We start from the raw sequence: 21,960 nt of genomic DNA on the forward strand, positions 1-21,960 counted from the left end.
GATAAGGTATTGAATTACGATTGACATATAAAGTTAAAAATTAAAAGGAAAAGTAGACAGAAAGTCTAAACAGATGTAGTTCTAATTGGACATACGAGGTAAGTCTATCAGTTTATACTATTGTTGATAGTGAATGCCATGTGAGCCTGCGATATGATGTGATATAATATATATATATATATATATATATATATATGTATATATGTATCTTTATGCATGTTAGCCCTGTGAAGGACTGTTGGTATTTTCTGCGTGTAGGTTTGAGACAGTAAGAAATACAAAGGAAATTATGCCCAAAATTTCCTAGAAATAAAAAGAGAATGAGATACAAGGCTGTTGTAGGTCTTGAAAGATTGTACCCACAATAATGATGAAATTTGGATAAATCATGAGTATGGCTGACGTTGAGAAATAAGTTAATTATTGAATTTATGGCAATAAAAACTAGGAGGTCGGTATGCCTACAGGTAATCTACCCTCTGAAATTGACTATATGGGTTAATAAGAGGCCATTGGATGACAACCAATGTAGAGAAATCTGGAAGCAATTGTAAGACCTTATGAGGCTAGTTAACATTCGAGGATGAATGTTCTAAAGGGGGGAAGGATGTTATACCCCATATCTTTATGTTTCAGAACATCTTCTTAAGCTTCTTGAAAGTTGTCCTGTGACCCAGATTATCTATAACATGACTAAATAACTCTAAGGAAGGGATGACGTGATGCCCCGTAAGAGTGAAGGTTGGAAATAAGTCTATAAGGATTTGAAATGAGCTGGAGGCCAAAATAACAAGTCGTAGGACTCGACTTACCTATGTAAGCTACCAACTTGGAAAAATTACATAACTAAGCCACTGGGGTACATGTTGAGCTTACGTAGCAAGGATTACATAGGCTCCTAAAGTAAGATGAGATTACGAACCCACGGGAGAGGCGGAAGGAGGCATAGCACCTACTCGAAAGCAAACAGGTGATTCACCTACTTTATCTAAGTAGGTGATGCACCTACTTTGACCAAGTAGGTGACACACCTACTTCAGGTGGGTCCCACATTGCCATGTGGCAGCATGTGATTAGTTGTATGAGGTGACATGGCTGCCTAAGGTTGTGACATGTGTCACTATTAGAGGATGACACGTGTTACCCTCCAAAAGGGGATATATATGTTAAGTGATGCCTAATTCCTCACATTTTCAGCATCTTTCATTTCGAAAAATTTAAGGAAAACTTGAGAGAACAAGAGAGAGACCTACGGGTTTGCCACGAAAAATAAAGGTAAGTTCCCCAATTTCTTTCCATGAATTAACTATTTAATGTATCCTAAGGTGATATGACGTTGTTTAACAACACAAAATGTATTACTAGGGAAAAGAAGAGGTTTTTATTCTTGTTAACAGACCCATTTTTGAATGATACCACTGTTAGTAAAACGAGTATAACTTATTTTGTAAGGCTTCTTTTCACGTGATTCAAGATGTTTTGGAAAGATATTTCATAGGGATATAATTTTCATTTAGCATCTAAAACCCAATTTTGTTTTATCTGCTCAAAAAAGGGTGGTCAACCATGGGGGAGCTATTGCCCAGATTTCATTTTAGAAATTCTACAAGGACTGCTGTTGGTATTTTGGGCATATCGTTTTGTAATATTTTTTTGTAGGGGTAATTCTAAATTGTATGCGACTGTAAGACAAATGTATATAACTTTCATTGAGGAAACCAATCCCGTTTCCCTAAATTACCCCCTCGAAAATAACCGACAATACAAGACAGTAGGTTGTCGAGAATTCACGTTTTAATAATTTTGGCGCGTTTGACGTGTTCAGGTTAAGGTAAGGGTTTTCCTTACAATTTGGAGATTATGGTGTGGTTATGAAGTGTATTAGACGTTGTGCAAGTGGCTGGAAATAGGTAAATTCCATAAATATGCTTGACGTTCGAAACAAACCAAATTGGAGTTGCTATAGTTAAATTGTAGTCGAAACAAGGTGTTGTGCTTATGGTGTGTGGCTGAATGTGTGTGGTCTTGTGTATCAGGGCCTAAAAGTGTTCTAAAAGGGATGTGGTAGCTGCTGGTTGTATCCACCCGACCCCCCATTTCGTATAGTTAAGGGTTTTGCAAAATGGAAACTAGAAACCCTATTTTGTTATCGTGGTTTTGAGCGAGTCATTTGCAGTTTGTGTTGTATTATGTTGGTGTGAACTGCTTATACATGTTCTTCAAGTTGTTGTTGTTGGTTGGATGTAGTTATTAGTAGTTTAATTGGAAATTTTGATAGGGCATATTATAGGGGAAGTGTTGCCCGATTTCCGTTAACGCCTTAACTAGCTAAGGAACTAGTCGAGAAGGCGAGCGAGGAAATGAATGTTGTGAATACTTGTAGGTAATATAAGATGCTGGAAAAGTCTAAGGTGGTTGATATTCGTATTGATTCCATGTTAAATAGGTTTGGAGGACGACGACGAGAATGTGATTAAAAGAAGTCCGTAAAAGGTATGTGAACCTTTCGTTTGGCATGTTTTTGGCATAAGTATGTAAAGCTATTCCTTCTTTTGGCATGTTTTGGTATAAGTATGTAAAGCCTATCTGTTCTTTCTTCTGGGCATGTCTTAGATCTATGTGATAATTGATATGTGTATGAAGCTTGGGGTAACTCTATTCATGAGCTCTGAACATGATTCATGATTCATAATTCGTGTTCACTATTGAATGTTAAGACTCTTAAAGTAGTTAAGCTTCCATTCCTCAAGTCTTCTATATGCTGAAAAGTAGTGTATGTAAAGTTATTTTTCCTCTCTTTTGGCATGACTTAGATGTAAGTATTGTGTATATAAAGTTTGAAGTTATTCCACTCTTAAACCTCTGAGGGTGAGTTAAGACTCTTGCTCACTACCTACTGATTAGAACTCCTGTAACAACTTGAGTCATTACTTTTCAAGTCTTGCATGTGATAGGAAGTGGTGCATGTAAATCTTGTCTTTTCTTGCTTCTAGAAAGACTAGACTAAAGGTACTATAGGACATGGATTTGGATATAGCCCCATTTATAGATTCTGGATATAGCTCATGACTTGTACCCACTTTTGAATGATAAAGGCCTTGAAGTAGTTAAACTACGACCCTTGAGCCTCCTATAGGTTGAATAGGGTTGGGATGTGTAATCTCCTATACCTAGGGGCTCTTGAACATGCTTTATGATGATATCTAAGGGATGTTTGATATGTTACAGAGTTTTGCGTGCATGTATATGGATTATGATATATATGGATCGGGCTAAACTTACCTCGGCACATTTTGCTATGTAAGGATCGGGTCATACGTTCCACGACAGGTTATGTATTATATGAATCAGGCCGTCGTACCTCGACATTATTATGCATTATATGGATCAGGCCGTCATACCTCGGCATCATCATGTAATATATGGATCGGGCCATCGTATCTCGGCATTATCAGGTGACATATGGATTGGGCCGTCATTCCTCGACATGTGCTTGTTGTATACCTTGATCGGGTTGTACATCCCACAGTGCTAATAATATGCACATGCCTATCATGATAGATGATATGTTTGTAACACCGAGTCCCCGAGCAGGCCGGATACGGTATGTGATAGTAGTATATATGACTTTATTTTATGAGATGCAGGTATAGTACCCTATTAAATACTATACTTGGTTTCTTGCATCCCTGTTTCAGTTGTTATCTTAGTTATGTATGCTTATATACTCAGTACATGTATCGTACTGACCTCCCTTTCTTTGGGGGCCTGCATTTCGTGCCCGCAGGTAAAGATGTTCATTTCGGAGATCCGCCAGCTTAGGTTCCGCTCAGCTATGTTGGAAGTGCTCTACTGTTGCGAAGCCTAGCTTTTGGGTACTGGTCTTGCGATGTACATATATGTTTATACAAGGGTACGATGGGGGCCCTGTCCCGCCGTATGCTGTCCTTCTTATTCTTAGAGGTCTGTAGACATATGTATGTGGGTTATTTAGGAGTTTATTTTAGTTATGCCTATGCGATATGTTAGAATAGCTATTATGTGGTGGCAGCCTTGTCGGCTGGCTTTCCCTTTCATGACATGATGGAAATGAAAGAGGCTACACATGTATGAATATTTTATCACCCACTAGGTTCATGTGTTTAGTTCCTATATCCAGGAGTCTATGTGAACATGAAAATGTTTTAACCCATTGAGGTTTTTGTGAGCAGTATCATATTATACATAGACCAATTTGACTATAGTCGACAGATAGGTACACGGGGGTCTAGGTCGGACCCCAGTCGCATCCCACGGGGTTGGGTAGTGACAATAATGGATAAGGAAATGACTCCTATTTGTACTTGGTTGTAGAGTGGGATATTGGAAAGTGAAAGTCTATTAATCTTAGTATTACTTTAATGTCAAATAGTTTAACGAGGTATCAAGGCAAGTCGGATTTCAATTAATCCTGAAAAAGGTATGTGATGCTTTCTCTTGGCATTTCTTATCCTTAAGTGATTAATATACTAAATGTGGGTATAATTCCTTTCATAGAACCCCAAGTATGACTCATAAGTCTAATTCACTTCTCGATGGTAGAATTCCTATACTAGTTGAGTTATTGACTCTCAAGTCTACTATATGATGGAGAGTAGTAAGTATGTGAAGCTTTTTCTTGGCATATTTTGGCATAAGTACGTAGATATACCCTTTTTTCCTCTTGATATGTATTTGACTTAAGTGTGGTGCTATGATGGTAGGGTAATGCAATAATAAGCTTATGATACCGAGCCCATGATGGGCTGAGTAAGATATATGTAAATGAGGACTCCTTGAGGAAAAGTAGAGGCTAGGTAAAGCTTATTCTTTTTGTCTTCCTTTGGCATGTCCTAATTGTAAGTAAAATGTGATATGAGCTCTGGGGTAACTCCACTTTTAAGTCCTAAATGTAATCTGTATCTCTTATTCACTTCTGAATGTCAAACTCTTATAGTAAGTTGAACTACTTTCCTTGAACTCCATAGGTTGAGAAGTACTAGATGCACAAGCTCCTAGTCGTAAGGACTATGTGACGACGAGTATCCCTAATTCTATGAGCTGTTAGTATTACTTTAGTACATGTATAGGGTCCCCGAGATCCTAAGTGATATAGGCCTCAATGGCAATTAGAAGGTACTCAAGATGGCTACACTACTATTTTGGTCCTCGGACGATAGCTCAATCTTCTTACATTGTCGAGTCTCTGATAATGATTTAGATTATATAGGGTTACTCACTACTTTATTCGTGTATAGTGTAATACATCTTTCACCGAGTCTCAGGCCGGCTATAATATAATTATTAATATATGGTATATGATTATTATGACACTGAGTACCATAAAGGGTCGGATACGGTATATGATGATATAATGATACCGAGTCCCATAAAGGGCCAAGTACGGTATATGATAATGTGATAACACTGAGTCCCATAAAAGGCCAAGTACGGTATATATATGCAATGATATGTGCTTATGATTACAGAATGATGTAAATGGTACACCGAGTCCCCTAACAGGCTGGGTAGAGTACACGATGGTAATATGTATGACTTTCATTTATACAATGCGAGTACGGTAAATGGTTAAATGTTATACTTTCCCCCTGTATCCCTACGCCAACTATAATTGCCTTATGATGTTTATGCTTTACATACTCAGTACATATGTCGTATTGACCCCCTCATTCTTGGAGGGGCTGTATTCATGCCCGTAGGTACAGATATACACCTTGGGGATCTGTCAGCGTAGGAGTTCCACTCACCAGTTCAGAACTGCTCTATTGTGCCGGAGCCTAGTTTTGGTATTAACCCTCAATGTATGTGTTTATTTGTTCATGGGTATGATAGGGGCCCTATCCCACCTTATGTTACTATTCTTACTCTTAGATATATGTGGACATGTATGTGGGTATAGGTTGTATATGCATGTATGTACAGTGATGCCTATGATAAGCCTCGCCGGCTTATATGTTATCCTTCCTGTTGATATGGTATAACTTAAATAGGGGACAAATTTACTTACAAATAGTAGGGACATACGCGAGTGCCCAGTTCAGGCATCCGTTATGGCCTACCGAGTTAGGTCATGACAAAAGCTGTATCAGAGTAGTTTAGTCCTCAGAATGTCTATAGAACGTATCTAGTAGAGTCCTATTTATTAGTGTGTTGTGCGCACATCTATAAATAAGAGGCTATAGGGCATTTAATATGTTATCTTTCTTTATTGTCTTAGATCGTGCGATAGAGCCCAAGCATAGGGAATGAAATTCCTCTTTTTTACTAACCTTTGGTTTCAGCTGAAGAACCATATCAACAGAAGAAAATAACGGATGATATTGGAAGCTACTTAGTATATAGGTAAGTAATGGTGTAAAGGAGGGACGCTGGATAAGGTAAGATAATTGACATATGATTGAAATATAAAGTCGAAGATTGAAGGGAAAAGTAGACAGGAAAGTGTAATAGGTGCAGTTCGAGTTGGACATACGAGGTAAGTCCATTATTTTATACTGTTGTTGATATTGGGCGCCCTGTGTGGCAGTGATATGAATATATATATCTTGTCCATGTGAGGCATTGTTGGTATTTCCTGAGTGCAGGTTTGGGATAGTAAGGAATATAGAGGAAACTCTGTCGAATTTTTTTTAGAGATAGAAAGAGAATAAAATATACGGTTGCAACATATCTTGAGAGATTGTATCCACGGTAATAATAAAGATGAAAACTCATGAAATAGAGAAGGGTATTGTGTATATGTACCTCCACTTTAGAAAATAGTGGTATCCCTCGAAGATAAGAAATAGAAATCGCAAAACAACTGAGGCATTGTGAAATTATGAAAGAAACAAGTGGTATCTATTGGAAAATATGTGATAAACAAAACGTGAGACACGTTTCATCAGAGTATAAATACCCCGAATGGAGAATCGGACACGATTATAAGCATTAGTAACATACTGATTGGGATGAATAAAATGTGGCTTTGGCTAAACTACTACATTAGTTATATGACTTGAGTACCAGTACTTGAACTAGATTGGGGACTAGTTATTGAGAATTCTGAGTGCCCCATGGTTATATTAAGGTTTCTTACAGAGGCAACCTAAAGAATAGATGACTTAACAGAAGGTGTAGACATGGTGTAGTATGTCAAATGTGTTGGAACAGAATCATATGCATATGAACAGTTGAAATTAAATAGAGGATGACATGGGTACACCCTAAAGGGGGGAAGTGGACAAGAGAAATACAAGCATGAGAGAAAATCAACTGACATTGTCACATGTTGATAGGACCTCTTAAATTTCAAGCGAGATCCCATACTAGCACAAGTTAGCAATAGCTCAAGCCTAATAATAAATAGATAGAAGCCGCGGTATCTGAATTCTGGTGGGATCTAATGCATTAAAGCTGCTATGATTGCATCAGATAGGAGAATCTGAACTAGCGGTGAAGCAACGACATGAGATTATGTACCTATAGTGTTATAAGTTATGATAAGGGAATTATAAAACAACTTAAGAAAAATAAGAAGGATTAGCCGATTACTAATAGATGGCGCACTTGTATGCCATAGTTCTTCAACATAATACCAGTTAATGATAAGGAAAACCACGGAACGACTATAAAGCTTATTTTGTGGGGTAACTTGACACCGCTTGGTAGCAAAACGAAACGCAAAAAAGTAAGGGTACCAGTTGATTTCATCTAATAGAGGCAAGCAGTAATACGCAGGGTCAAAGATTCCACAATACAACCCTAGCTACAGGAGTCACTTTGCACTCCCTGGACAGATAATTTCATATATAATGTTATCCGTAGATTAACAATAACATCCCGTGTTCCTTCTATGAAGACAACCTTTTCGGCTGAGATTGTGTGAAATTCTAGATCAAGAGAATGGTGGGACTTTACGGAGTTCCCATAACTATTGTCTCAGACAAAGGAGCTCGAGTTACAATTAACTTATGAAGATCAGCCCACAAAGAGATTGGGAACACAGACAAGTCTTCGTACCCTATTATACCCTCAGACCGAAGGACAAACTAATCTTACTAGCTAAACGCTAGAATAGGTATTGCGTGCCTATACGATTTACTCCAAAGGTAGTTTGGATAGTTGCCTACTACCTTTCAAGAGTATTTAGTACATCAACTATCATTCTAGTATCCAGATGACCAAGTACGAGACTTTCTAGGGAAGACAGTGTAGGTCATAAATTATTTAGTTGATATTGGTAAAATATGACTAATGGGCTCGGACATGGTCTAATAAGTTATATAGAAGGTGAAGCTCATGTAGGAGAGGTTATTAGCCACCCAAAATAGACAAAAGTCATACATAGGTAATCGACGTCGACTTCTAGAGTTTCAAGTTAATGATGTGCATTTCTGAAGGTACCACCCACAGAAAAAGTAATGAGATCCAGTAGGAAAGGGGACCTAAGTCCCAGATACATTGGCCGTATCAGATCCTCTACCGAATAGGCAAGGTTGCCTATGATCTGGACTTACCAGCAAATCCAAAAGTAGTACATCCAGTTTTCTATGTATCAATGCTTTGCAAGTGTGTCGATAATCCAACCTGAGTATATCCCGTAAAAGATATCTAGGTCATAGAGGAGTTATCCTACTAAAAGCAACCTATCACCATACTGGATCGGTGGAGTAGGAGATTGTGAACTAAGTATGTAGCTTCCATCAAGGTGTTGTGGTGAAAAAAGAAATCATGAAGAAATGACTTGAGAAATTGAAGAGGAAATGAAATACAGATATCCGTACCTATCCCTTATGTTATAGGTAATACCAACCTTTGGGATTCTAATACTGATGGCTCGATGAAAGTATATGTTATTGCAATGGAACAGAGAAACTCTCCATATAGTCTGTATAAGATCTTAAGAAAGATTTTGGTTCACATTCGAGGACCAATGTCCTAAAGGGGGGAAGGATGTTACACCCCATACTTTTGTACCTTGGAACGCGTTCTTAAGTCTCTTGAAAGGCTCTTTAGTTTCATGGAAGGATCGTAATCCTCTTAATTTTCTTAAGGTTTCTTAAAGTTTCTTAAAGTTTGTAAAAGTTTTTTAAGACTTCTTAAGACATCTTAAGAGTTGCCATGTGATCTGAATATTCTATAATGCTATCAAACAACTCTAAGGAAAGGAGAATTTGTTACCCCATAGTAGAGAAGATTGGAAATAGAGTTATAAGAATCCGGAAGAAGTTGGAGACCGAATGATGAGTCGTAGGACATGACTTATTTACGTAAGCTACCAACTTGGAAATCTTACATACTTAAGCTACTAGAGTACATACCAAGCTTACGTAGTAAGGATTATATAGGTTCGTAAAGTAAGACGAGATTACGAACCCACGAGGAGGAAAAGAGAGTGACACGTGGAAGCATGAGAGAGTGCCACATGGAAGCAAGGGAGAGTGCCACATAGAAGCAAGGGAGAGTGCCACATGGAAGCATCTAGAGGAAGGTGGTGGATCCCACCTTCCACGTGGCAGCCTATGGTAGGAGGAAGGGATGTGTTGGCCCAATGAGGGCTTGACACGTGTCACCACATAGGGGTTGACATGTGTCACCCCTAAAAGTGGCCTATATATATATATGTTTTATGAATTTAGTTCATACTTATCCTCTAGTCATTCTTATCAAGAGAATTCTAGAGACAAAAAGAAGAGAGAGAAATCTAGAACAAGAGAGAGGAGAAATCTTAAACTTAAGAAAGAGAGCCACGGATTTGGAGCCAAAAAAGGATAAGTTCTCCGATTTCGTTCTGTGAATTAATTATCTAGGATATACCATGGTGGTACGAAGGTGTTAGTAATTTAAATTTATTGTTTGGATCAGCACCAAAATGTTAGCAAGCAGCCACAAAGTTTTAGGCGCCCGAAAGGAACTTTCAAGGCAAGTTTCGATGAGTTTGACGAGTTTCGGGCAAGGTAAGGGATTTCCTTTCAAATTGGAGTTTATGATGTTTTTATGAGGTATATTACATGTATTAAATAAGGTTTTAAGAGGAAAAATTGCATAATGATGCTTGACGTTAGAAATAAACTAAATTGAAGTGGTTGTAGCTAAATCGAAGTCGAGTAGTGGGTTGTCGTTGTGGTGCTACAGGTGAAGCTAGTTGGGTTGAGTGTTGAAGGGATTTAAAGTGTTTTAAAAAGGGTGTGGGTACTATTTGTTTCAGACACACGACCCTCTATTTCGTATGGTTAAAGATTTTGTGAAATAAAGATTAAAAACTCTATTTTCATATCGTAGTTTTGAGCTAGTTGTTTAGAGTTGTATTGTGTAATGTTGAGGTGGTTTACTTGTATATATGCTGCTGGTTGATGTTTTTAGTATGGTTGTTGATATTGTGGCCAAATTGAAATCTGAGGGATGTTGAAGTTACAGGGGAAATATTGCCAAATTTTGGTAGCATCAGAACTAGTAACAAACTAGTCGACGGTAATGGATAAGAAAATGACTCCTATTAGTACATGGTTATAGAGTGGGATATTGGAAATTGACATACTATTAATCTTAGTATTACTTTCATGTCAAATAGGTTAAGGAGGTATCAAGGCAAGCCGAATTTCAATTAATCCCGAAAAAGGTATGTGAAGCTTTCTCTTTACATGTCTTAGCCTTAAGTGATTGATATACGAAATGTGGGGATAATTCCATTCATAGAACCCCAAGTATGACTTATAAGTCTTATTCACTTCTTGATGGTAGAATTCCTATACTAGTTGAGTTATGTGTAGTAAGTATGTGTAGCTTTCTCTTAGCATATTTTGGCATAAGTACATAAAGCTAACCTTTATTCCTCTTGATATGTCTTTGACATAAGTGTGGTGCTATCATGGTAAGTTAATGCAATAATAAGGTTATGATATTGATCCCATGATGGGCCAGGTATGATATATGTAAATGATGACTCCTTGAGGAAAAGTAGAGGCTAGGTAAAGTTTTGTTCTTTCTCTTTTTTGGCATGTCCTAATTCTAAGTAAAATGTGATACGAGCTCTGGGGTAACTCCACTTTTAGGTCCTAACTGTAATCCGTATCTCTTTTTCACTTCTGAATGTCAAACTCTTGTAGTAAGTTGAATTACTTTCCTTGAACTCCATAGGTTAAGAAGTAATGGATGCACAACCTCTTAGTCCTAAGGATTATGTGACGACGGGCATCCCTAATTCTATGAACTTTTAGTATTACTTTAGTACATGTATAGGGTCCCCAAGGTCCTAAGTAATATAGGCCTCAATGGCATTTAGAAGGCACTAGAGATTGCTACACTACTATTATGGTCCTTGGACGATAGCTTAATCTTCTTAAATTGTCGAGTCTATGATAATGATTTAGATTATATAGGGTTACTCACTACTTTGTTCGTGTATACTGTAATACATCTTTCAGTGAATCCTGGGCCGGCAATAATATAATTATTATTATATGGTATATAATGATTATGACACCGAGTCCCATAAAGGGATGGTTATGGTATTTGATAATATGATAACACCGAGTCCCATAAAGGGCTGGATATGATATATGATAATGTTATGATACTGAGTCCCATAAAGGGACGGGTATGGTATATGTATCAAATGATATAATATAATATATGGATCGGACCGAACATTCCTCAGCATTACTATATGATATATGTATCGGACCGAACGTTCCTCGGCATTACTATATGATATGTGGATCGGACCAAACGTTCAATGGCATTACTATATGATATGTGGATCAGACTAAATGTTCCTTGGCATTACTATATGATATGTGGATTCGGCCATTGTTCCTCGGCATTATATACATGGATCAGGTTGTACATTCCACAGAGCTAATAATATATATATGCTTATGATGATAGAATGATGTAGATGGTACACCAAGTCCCCTAGGGTCGGGCATAGTACGTGATGGTAATATGTATGACTTTCTTTTATAGGATGCGAGTACGATACATGGTTAAACTGTAATTTCCTTATGATGTCTATACTTTACATAGTCAGTACATATGTCGTACTAACCTCTCTTTCTCGAGGGGGATGCATTCATACCCGCAGGTACAGATACACACCTTGGGGATCCGTCAGCGTAGGAGTTTCATTCATTAGTTCAGAAGCACTCTATTATGTCGGAGCCCAGTTTTGGTATTAACCCTAAATGTATATATTTATTTGTTCACGGCTATGATAGGGGACCTGTCCCGCCTTATGTTACTGTTCTTACTCTTAGAAGTCTATGGACATGTATGTGGGTTATGTATGGGTTGTATATGCATGTATGTATAGTGGTGCTTATGATAAACCTCACCGGCTTATATGTTATCCTGCCTGTTGATGTGCTATATTTTAAACAGGGGACAAATTTACTTACACATAGCAAGGAAATAAGCAAGTGCCCAGTTCGGACACCCGTCACGGCCTACAGGGTTGGGTCGTGACCATATAAATGTTGGAAATTTATAGAAAATTATTAAAATTATCATTTATAATCTTCACCAATATTTCATAAGTCTCAAATATCATTTATAAAGCAATCATTGAAAACCCCCTTTTAAACTAATCATAATTCATGAAAATCACCATTGAAAATAGCATTATGCATAGCATAATCCAACTTGAAATCATGTTATAAATGTAGAATTATGCTTATAATAATCATTGATAAAAATTAAAGTGTAAATGAAAAAGCCCGATGAAATTCATCAAAATTGAGATTCATAATTATTAAAATTGAATGAGATTTTGAGAAAACATTGGGACTCCATGGGTGAAAGGAACCCATGGATCAATCCCCACATTCTTGTGACCTTAAAACATCTGCAAATTTATTCCCACACCTGAGACACGAGAAGAAGCTTCGTTCGAGGTAAAAATGCATTTTAAGTTACTGATTTAGCCATTTTCGGAATGAAATTTTGTGGAATTTTGGAAGAGTGTATCTTGATCAATATAACTCCAGTTTGAGTAATTCTTGAGGCTAGATTATGGGGTTTTCGCAAGTAAAGTCATGATATAATTTATTTCGATTGACTGATTTTCGTTTTTGAGAAATCAACGTGTAAAGAGGCTGCCTTATATCGTTTTCTTAGTTTAAAAATATGCGAATTGATTTTTGATCATCTTACGTAATTTTCCACCCCGAATTGTGTTATAAATATGATTTGTGAGCTTGGGGTGATGTTTAGAACCTGCTTTGGGGGTCAAATCCGGAATTTTTTATGGGGGTCCCACAATTCCCGATTTCGACCCCAAAATTGGTCCATCTCCAAAAATTATGAAATTAGTGTCTAAACGACCGTATTGACGTTGTGGTTCTAGTTTTGACAGCTTTGCAGTGTTCCGAGGCCATTCGAAAGGGAAAAGCTCTAGCACAGTGATTTAGAGCCCGCGTGTTTAGCCTCAGGTAGGCTACGACTTACCTTTCTTTAGATTGAGCTGGAATGTGTGAAAGCATGTTGAAATAGTTGGAATTAGGGTTGGGTAGTTTGATTGTATATCTTAGGTGTTAGAAATCATGCTTTATCCTCATTATCGAATTTTCGTATATTTAGAAGCATGTGTATCTTGTCGTTATTTGTTAGTATTATAAGGAGAGTTGAATGCTCATGTTGTTGATACGGTGGGGTATGTTGGCCTTAGTATAGGATGTAAATTTGCTTTAGATGTCTCGGCGTCGCTCCGGTAGACTTAGATCCCTGTAGAATGGTGTAGCGGGCTAGTGCTTGACAGTTTGGCCTTAGCTAGGCATTACTCTTGCTCTTAAAAATACCATCATTTATAACTCAGTATAATCTTGACTTTCGTGATGTGTTGGCAACACTAAATTTCGTGATCGTTGAATTTGGCTCCGATTTTAGTTTTGGCGGCATATTAGTTAACTCATTGGGAAGGAAATTCTCGGTACTATTATTGTTTAGTTGGAAAGGAGAATATTCGGCACCATAGGATAAAATATCTGTGAGAATCCGGGTACCCAGTCCCAGCCTCCATTTTGAATTATCGGGGAGCATCCGGGTATCCAGCCCCGGCCTCCACCGACTTGCTAGTATGACAAGCATCTGGGTATGCAGTCCTGGCCTCGATCATATTGATGTGTTACGGCGAGCATTCGGGTACCTAGTCCTGGCCTCAACCGCACTTATGTATTATGGCAAGCATCCGGGTACCTAGTCCCGCCCTTGACCACATTGAATATTCGGGTGAGCCTCTGGGTCCCAGTCCCAGCCTCAACCCCTAAGTCACCACTAGATCGATTGACTCTTAGAGATTCTAGGTTTGGAAATGATATAGTACTTCGGCTCCTAACATCGCAAATTCTTGGTTCCTAGCCTTGGTAGTTGTAGTTATTCTGTGTACTCGGCAGGCTTATGGGGGTTCGTTCGAGTTTTTATTTAACATGCGCACGAGTGTCCTAGTTGGGCTTATGGGGGCCCAGTTGGGTATAGTTAGCTGTAGTTTTCATAGGTAGCACTCTTTTCCCTTTTGATGCTTATGTTGACTCCTATTTAGGCTATTATTCTTTTTCATATTGTTTTTACCTTTTCTTCTCAGTCGGCCTATGATGCCTACTGGGTACCTGTTGTCTTGGTACTCATACTAGACTCTGCATCTACTTTCATGATGCAGGATCGAGCACCAGCTATCGCCGTAGATAAATCGAGCCTGTTGCAGTCAACTTCGGAGACTAGGGTGAATACTTGGCGTTTTTAGATCATTCTTGTCTCCTTCAGCATAGATGGCCCATCTTTTGCCTTCTGAGACTAGCTAGTTGTTTTATATCTTTTCGGTCCACTTTTGGGACTTGTACTTGTATTTTCTTTTCTAGCAGCTCTGTACTTGTGACTTCCAGGTTCTGAGAGGGATCTTTAGTTGTTTAAAATATGTTTTGGCTTACTTCCGCTTATTCATTCTGTTTACTTTTATAATTCAATGCTCTTATCTAGTTTTTACCCACAAACACATTACTTGAAGTTCCGAGTTGACAATTGGCTTACCTACTAGAGGGTTATAGTAGGTGCATCATTAACGACCTGGGGAAAGATTTCAATACCCCTGGTGGCACTTTAGATGAGTTTAGGATCATTTTATTAGCAATGCAACATGAAATAGGCTATTTTGCGAGTTATTCGTGTGTGTTAGCCCACAAATTTTTTAGGTGTTGGGAGTCCGGGTCAAAATTTTGTAGATTCTTTAATAGTAGTGTCCATAAAAACCTAGGGAAGTACTCCAGTATCCCGGCGGTGCTTTAGAGAGGTTTAGGGGAATTGTTTTGGCAACGTAGCCGGAATTAGGTGAATTTGCCAGTTTTTCGTATATGTTAGCCCACATATTTTTTAGGTGCCAGGGGTACGGATTGAATTTTCTTAGATTCTTCAATAGTAGCTTCCGTAACAACCTGGGAAACGACTCCAGTATCCCCAGTGGTGCTTTAGAGAGGTTTAGGATAATTTTATTGGCGATGCAACAGGATTAGGCGACTTGTCCAATTTTTCATGTTGGTTAGCCCACAGATTTTTTAGGTGCCGGGGGTTTAGGTTGAATTTTCTTGGATTCTTTAATAGTAGCATCCTTAATGAACTTGGTAACAACTCCAGTATCCCTGACGGTGCTTTAGAGGGGTTTAGTAGTATTTTATTGGTGGCAAAACAAGTATTAGGCGATTTTGTCAGTTTTTCGTGTGTGTTAGCCCATGGATTTTTTAGGTACTGGTGGTCTGGGTAGCATCCTTAATGACCTGGTGAAAGCATCTAGTAGGCCCGACAGTGCTTTAGAGAGGTTTAGGAGTATTGTATTAGCGATGCAATAGAAATTAGGCTATTTTGCCAGTTTTTCGTGTGTGATAGCCCATAGAATTTTTAGGAAGTAGGGGTTCAGGTTGAATTTTCTTTGATTATTCTATAGTAGTGTTCTTAACTACCTGGAAAATGACTCCAATAGCCCCGGTGGAGCTTTAGAGGGTTTTATGAGCATTTTATTTGCGACGCAATAGGAATTAGTCGATTTTGCCTATTTTTCACATGTTTTAGCCTACAAATTTTTTAGGTGCGAGGGGTCCGAATCTAATTTTCTTTGATTCTTACATACTATCTTCCGTAGAGACTTGGAGAAAGACTCCAGTATCTCCGACGGTACTTTAGAGGGGTTTAGGAGTATTTTATTGGCGATACAAAATGAATTAGGCAATTTTGCCAGTTTTTCGTATGTGTTAGCCTACAGATTCTTTTGGTGCCGGGGGTCCGGGTTGAATATTTTTGGATTCTTCAATAGTAACATCCTTAAAGACTTGGGGAATGACTCAAGTATCCCCGATGGTGCTTTAGAGGGGTTTAGAGGAATTTTATTGGAGACGCAACAGAAATTGGGCAATTTTGCTAGTTTTTCATGTGTTATCCCACGTAATTTTTAGATGGCAGGGGTTCGGGTTGAATTAACTTTGATTCTTCCATACTAGTGTCTATAACGACCTGGAGAATAACTCAAATTGCCCTGGTGGTTCTTTAAATAGGTTTAAGAGCATTTTATTAGTGACGCAACAAGAATTAAGCAATTTTTTTAATTTTTCGTGTGTGTTAGGCCATAGAATATTTAGGTGCCAGAGGTTCGGGTTGAATATTTTTAGATTTTTCCATAGTAGCATTTGTAACGACCTGGGTGATGACTTTAGTATCCTCAACGGCGCTTTAGAGGGGTTTAGGGGAATTTTATTAGTGACACAACAAGAATTAGGTGATTTTGCTAGTTTTTCTTTTGTGTTAGCCTACAGAGTTTTTAGGTGCCAGGGGTCCGAATTGAATTTTATTAGATTCTTCAATAATAGCCTCCTTAATGACCTGGGGAATGACTCAAGTATCCCTGGCGGTTCTTTAGAGGGTTTTACAGGGATTTTATTGGAGACGTAACAGAAATTAGGCGATTTTGCCAGTTTGTCGTGTGTTAGCCCACAAACTTTTTAGGTGCCAGAGGTTCGGGTTGAATTATCTTGTATTCTTCCATAGTAGTGTCTATAACGACCTGGGAAACAATTACAGTTGCCCCGACGGTTCTTTAAAGATGTTTAGGAGCATTATATTAGTGACGTAACAGGATTTAAGCAATTTTGCCAATTTTTCGTATGTGTTAGCCCATAGAATATTTAGGTGTCGGCGTTCGGGTTGAATTTTCTTGGACTCTTCCATAGTAGCATCCGTAATGACCTAGGGAACGACTTCAGTTTCCTCGACAGTGCTTTAGAGAAGGTTAGGTGAATTTTATTGGCAACGCTATAGGAATTAGTTGATTTTGCTAGTATTTCGTATGTGTTAGCCTATAGATTTTTTAGGTGCCGATGGTCTGGGTTGAATTTTCTTGGATTCTTCCATAGTAGCATGCTTAACGACCTGGGGAACGACTCCAGTATCCCCGATAGTGCTTTAGAGGGTTAAGGAGCATTTTATTGGCAGCGCAACAGCAATTAGGCAATTTTGCCAGTTTTTCGTGTGTTATTAGCCCATAGATTATTTAGGTGCCGGGGAACAGGGTCAAATTTTCGTGAATTCTTCAATCATAACATCCTTAACAATCTAAGAAAGACTCCAGTATCCCCAGTGGCGCTTTAGAAGGATTTAGGAGCATTTTATTAGTGATGCAATAGTAATGAGGCTATTTTGCCAGTTATTCGTGTGTGTTAGCCCACATATTTTTTAGGTGCCAGAAGTCCAGGTCAAAGTTTCTTGGATTCTTCCATAGTAACATCCATAAAAACTTAGGGAAGGACTCCAGTATTTCTGGCAGTGCTTTAGAGGGGTTTAAGAGCATTTTATTGGTGGCGCAAAAGGAATTTGGAGATTTTACCAGTCTTTTGTGTGTGTTAGCCCATTGATGTTTTAGGTGCCAGGTGTCTGGGTCGAATTTTCTTAGATTCTTCCATCGTAGCATCCTTAACGACCTGGGGAATAATTCCAGTATCCCAAGCGGATCTTTAGAGGGTTTTAGAAGTATTTTATTAGCGATGCAACTGCAATTAGGCTATTTTGCATATTTTTCGCATATGATAGCCCACATAAATTTTAGGTACTAGGGTTCAGGTTGAATTTTCTTTGATTCTACCATAGTAGCGTCATTAACAATCTAGGTAATGACTCTAGTATCCCCAATGGCACTTTAGAGGGGTTTAGGGGAATTTTATTGGCGATGCGACAAGAATTAGGTGATTTTGCCAGTTATTCGTGAGTGTTAGCCCACAGATTTTTTAGGTGCCGGGGGTACGAGTTGATTTTTCTTCGATTCTTCAATAGTAGTGTCCTTAACAACCTGGGGATTGACCCATATATCCCCGACCGTTCTTTAGAGGGGTTTATGAGCATTTTATTAGCGGCACAACAAGAATTAGGCAATTTTACCTGTTTTTCATGTATGTTAGCCTACAAATTTTTTAGGTACCGGGGGTCTGGATTGAATTATCTTGGATTCTTCCATAGTAGTGTCCATAATGACCTGGGAATTACTCCAATATCCTCGGAGGCACTTTAGAGGGGTTTAGGGGAATTTTATGAGCGACGCAACAAGAATTAAGCAATTTTGATAGTTTTTTTTGTGTGTTAGCCCACAGATGTTTTAGGTGATGGGGGTCTGGTTGAATTTTCTTGGATTCTTTCATAGAAGCATCCTTAACGACCTGGGGAATGGCTCCAGTATCCCCAGCGGCGCTTTAGAGGGATTTAGGAGAATTTTATTGGCAGCGCAATAAAAATTAGGCGATTTTGTCAGTTTTCGTGTGTGTTAGCCTATGGATGTTTTAGGTGACAGGGGTCTGGGTCAAATTTTCTTAGATTCTTCCATTGTAGAATTTGTAACGACCTAAGAATGACTCCAGTAGCCTCGACAGTGCTTTAGATAGGTTTAGATGCATTTTATTAGAGATGCAACAACAATTAGGCAATTTTGCCAATTTTTCATATGTGTAGCCCACTGATTTTTTAGGTTCTGGAGGTTTGGGTCAAATTTTCTTGGATTCTTGAATAGTAGCATCCATAAAAGATTTAGGAGTTTATTAGAGATGTAAAAGGAATTAGGCAATTTTGCCTGTTTTTCGTATTTGTTAGCCCACAAAATTTTTAGATGATGGAGGTTCGCGTTGAACTTTCTTGGATTCTTCATAGTAGCATCTGTAACGACTTGGATAACGACTCCAGTATCCCTGGCGGCGTTTTAGAGGGGTTTAGGAGAATTTTATTAGTGATACAACAGGAATTAGGCGATTTTGCCAGTTTTTTGTGTTTGTTAGCTCACAGATTTTTTAGGTGCTAGGGATTTTGATCTAATTTATTAGATTCTTCCATAGTACCATCCGTAAAGACCTAGGAAATTACTCGACTAGCCTAGACGACACTTTAGAGGTGTTTAGAAGCATTTAATTTGCCACACAATAGGGATTAGTCGATTTCATCAATTTTTAGTGTGTGTTAGCCCAAAGATTTTTTAGGTGCCGGGGGTCCGTGTTGAATTTTCTTGGATTCTTCTATATTAGCATCCGTAACGACTCGAGGAACAACTTCAGCAGCCCCGATGGTGGGGATTTTACCCATTTTTTGTGTCTGTTAGCCCACAAAATTTTTAGGTGTTGAGGGTTTGGGTTGAATTTTATTGGATTCTTCAATAATAGCATTTGTACCGATCTAGGAAATGACTTCAGTATCCCCGACGGTGCTATAGAGAGGTTTAGGGGAAATTTATTGGCAACGCAATAGGAATTAGGCGACTTTGCCAGTTTTTCATTTGTGTTAGCAAATAGAATTTTTAAGTACCGAGGGTCCGGGTTGAATTTTTTTGGATTCTTCCACAGTAGCATCGTTAATGCCCTGGGGAACAACTCCAGTATCCCCGACAGTGCTTTAGAGGGGTTTAGGGAAATTTTATTGGCAACGGTACAGGAATTAGGCAATTTGTCCAGTTTTTCGTGTGTATTTATTTGCCTATAGATTTTTTAGGTGCCTGGGTCCGAGTTGAATTATCTTGGATTCTTCCTTATTATCATCCTTTATGACCTGGGAAATGACTCCAGTATCCCCAATGGTGGTTTATAGGGGTTTAGGAGCAATTTATTGGCGACGCAACAGAATTAGGAAATTTTGCCAGTCTTTCTTATGTGTTAGCCCATGGATTTTTAGGTGTCGGTGGTCCTGGTCAAAATTTCTTGGATTCTTCCATAGTAGCATCCTTTACGACCTGGGAACGACTCCAGTATCCCCAACGACACTTTAGAGTGGTTTAGGAGAAATTTATTGGCGGCACAACAGGAATTAGGTGAATTTGCTAGTTTTTCATGTGTGTTAGCCCACAGAATTTTTAGATTCTAGTGCTCGGTCGAAATTTCTTGGATTCTTTCATAATAGGATCCGTAACAACCTAGGAAACGATTCTAGTAGCTCCGGCAGTACTTTAGAGAGGTGTAGGAGCATTTTATTAGAGGCGTAAAAAGAATTTTGCAATTTTGCCAGTTTTTCGTGTGTGTTAACCCACAAAATTTTTAGATGACGGGGGTTCAGGTTTAATTTTCTTGGATTCTTCCATCGTAGCATCTGTAACGACCTATATTCTTCCATATTAGCATATGTAACGACCAGGATAATGACTCCATTTGCCCCGACAGAGCTTTAGACGGGTTTAGAAGCATTTTATTAGCGATGCAAAAAGAATTAGGCAATTTTTCAAGTTTTTCATGTTAGCCCATAGATTTTTTAGGTACCACAGGTCCGCATCTAATTTTCTTGGATTCTTTCATAGTTGCATCTGCAACAAACTAGGGAACAACTCCATTAGCCCCTGTGGTGCTTTAGAGAGGTTCTAGGAGTATTTTATTAGCAATGCAAAAGGAAATTTGGCAATTTTGCCAGTTTTTCATATGTGTTAACCGACATAATTTTTAGATGATCGGGGTTGGGGTTGAATTTTCTTAGATTCTTTCATAGTAGCATTTGTAATGACCTGGATAATGACTCTAGTATTGTCGGCGACACTTTAAAGGGGTTTAGGGGAATTATTATGGAAATGCAACAGGAATTAGGCAATTTTGCCAGTTTTTTGTGTGTGTTAGCCCACAGATTTTTTAGTTACCAAGGGTCAAGATCAAATTTTCTTGGATTCTTCCCTAGTATCATCGTTAATACCTAGGTAATGACTCTAGTAGCTTCGGCGGTGCTTTAGAGGGGTTTAGGAGCATTTTATTGGAGACACAATAGGAATTGGGCGATTTTGCCAACTTTTCGTGTATGTTAGCCTACAAATTTTTAGGTGCTAGAGTTTCGGATTAATTGTTTTTTGATTCTTTTATAGTAGCATCCATAATGACCTAGGGAATGGCTCCAGTAGATTTGGCGGTGCTTTAGAGGGGTTTAGGAGCATTTTATTTGCGACGCAATAGGAATAGTCACTTTTGCTAGTTTTTAGTGTGTGTTAGCCCACAGATTTTTAAGGTGTCGGGGGTTTAGGTTGAATTTTATTGGATTCTTTCATAGTACCATACGTAACAACTAGGAGAACGACTTGAGTAGCTCCGATAGAGGTTTAGACGGGTTTATAAGCATTTTATTAGCGACGCAACAAGAATTAGGCAATTTTTCATGTTTTTCGTATATGTTAGCCCACTGTTTTTTTAGGTGCCAGAGGTTCGAGTCGAAATTTCTTGGATTCTTCCATAGTTGCATCCGTAACAACTTGGGGAATGACTCTAGTAGCTCTGATATTGCTTTAGAGAGGTTTAGGAATATTTTATTAGCGACACAAAAAGAATTTGGCAATTTTACCAGTTTTTCGTGTGTGTTAACCCACAAAATTTTTAGATGACCAGGGTTTGGTTGAATTTTCTTTGATTCATTCGTAGTAGAGTCTGTAATCACCTGGATAACGACTCCAATATCACCTGCGACACTTTAGAGGGG

Source organism: Solanum dulcamara, chromosome 2 (genome assembly GCF_947179165.1).
Source record: "Solanum dulcamara chromosome 2, daSolDulc1.2, whole genome shotgun sequence".
NCBI classification, from domain to species: domain Eukaryota; kingdom Viridiplantae; phylum Streptophyta; class Magnoliopsida; order Solanales; family Solanaceae; genus Solanum; species Solanum dulcamara.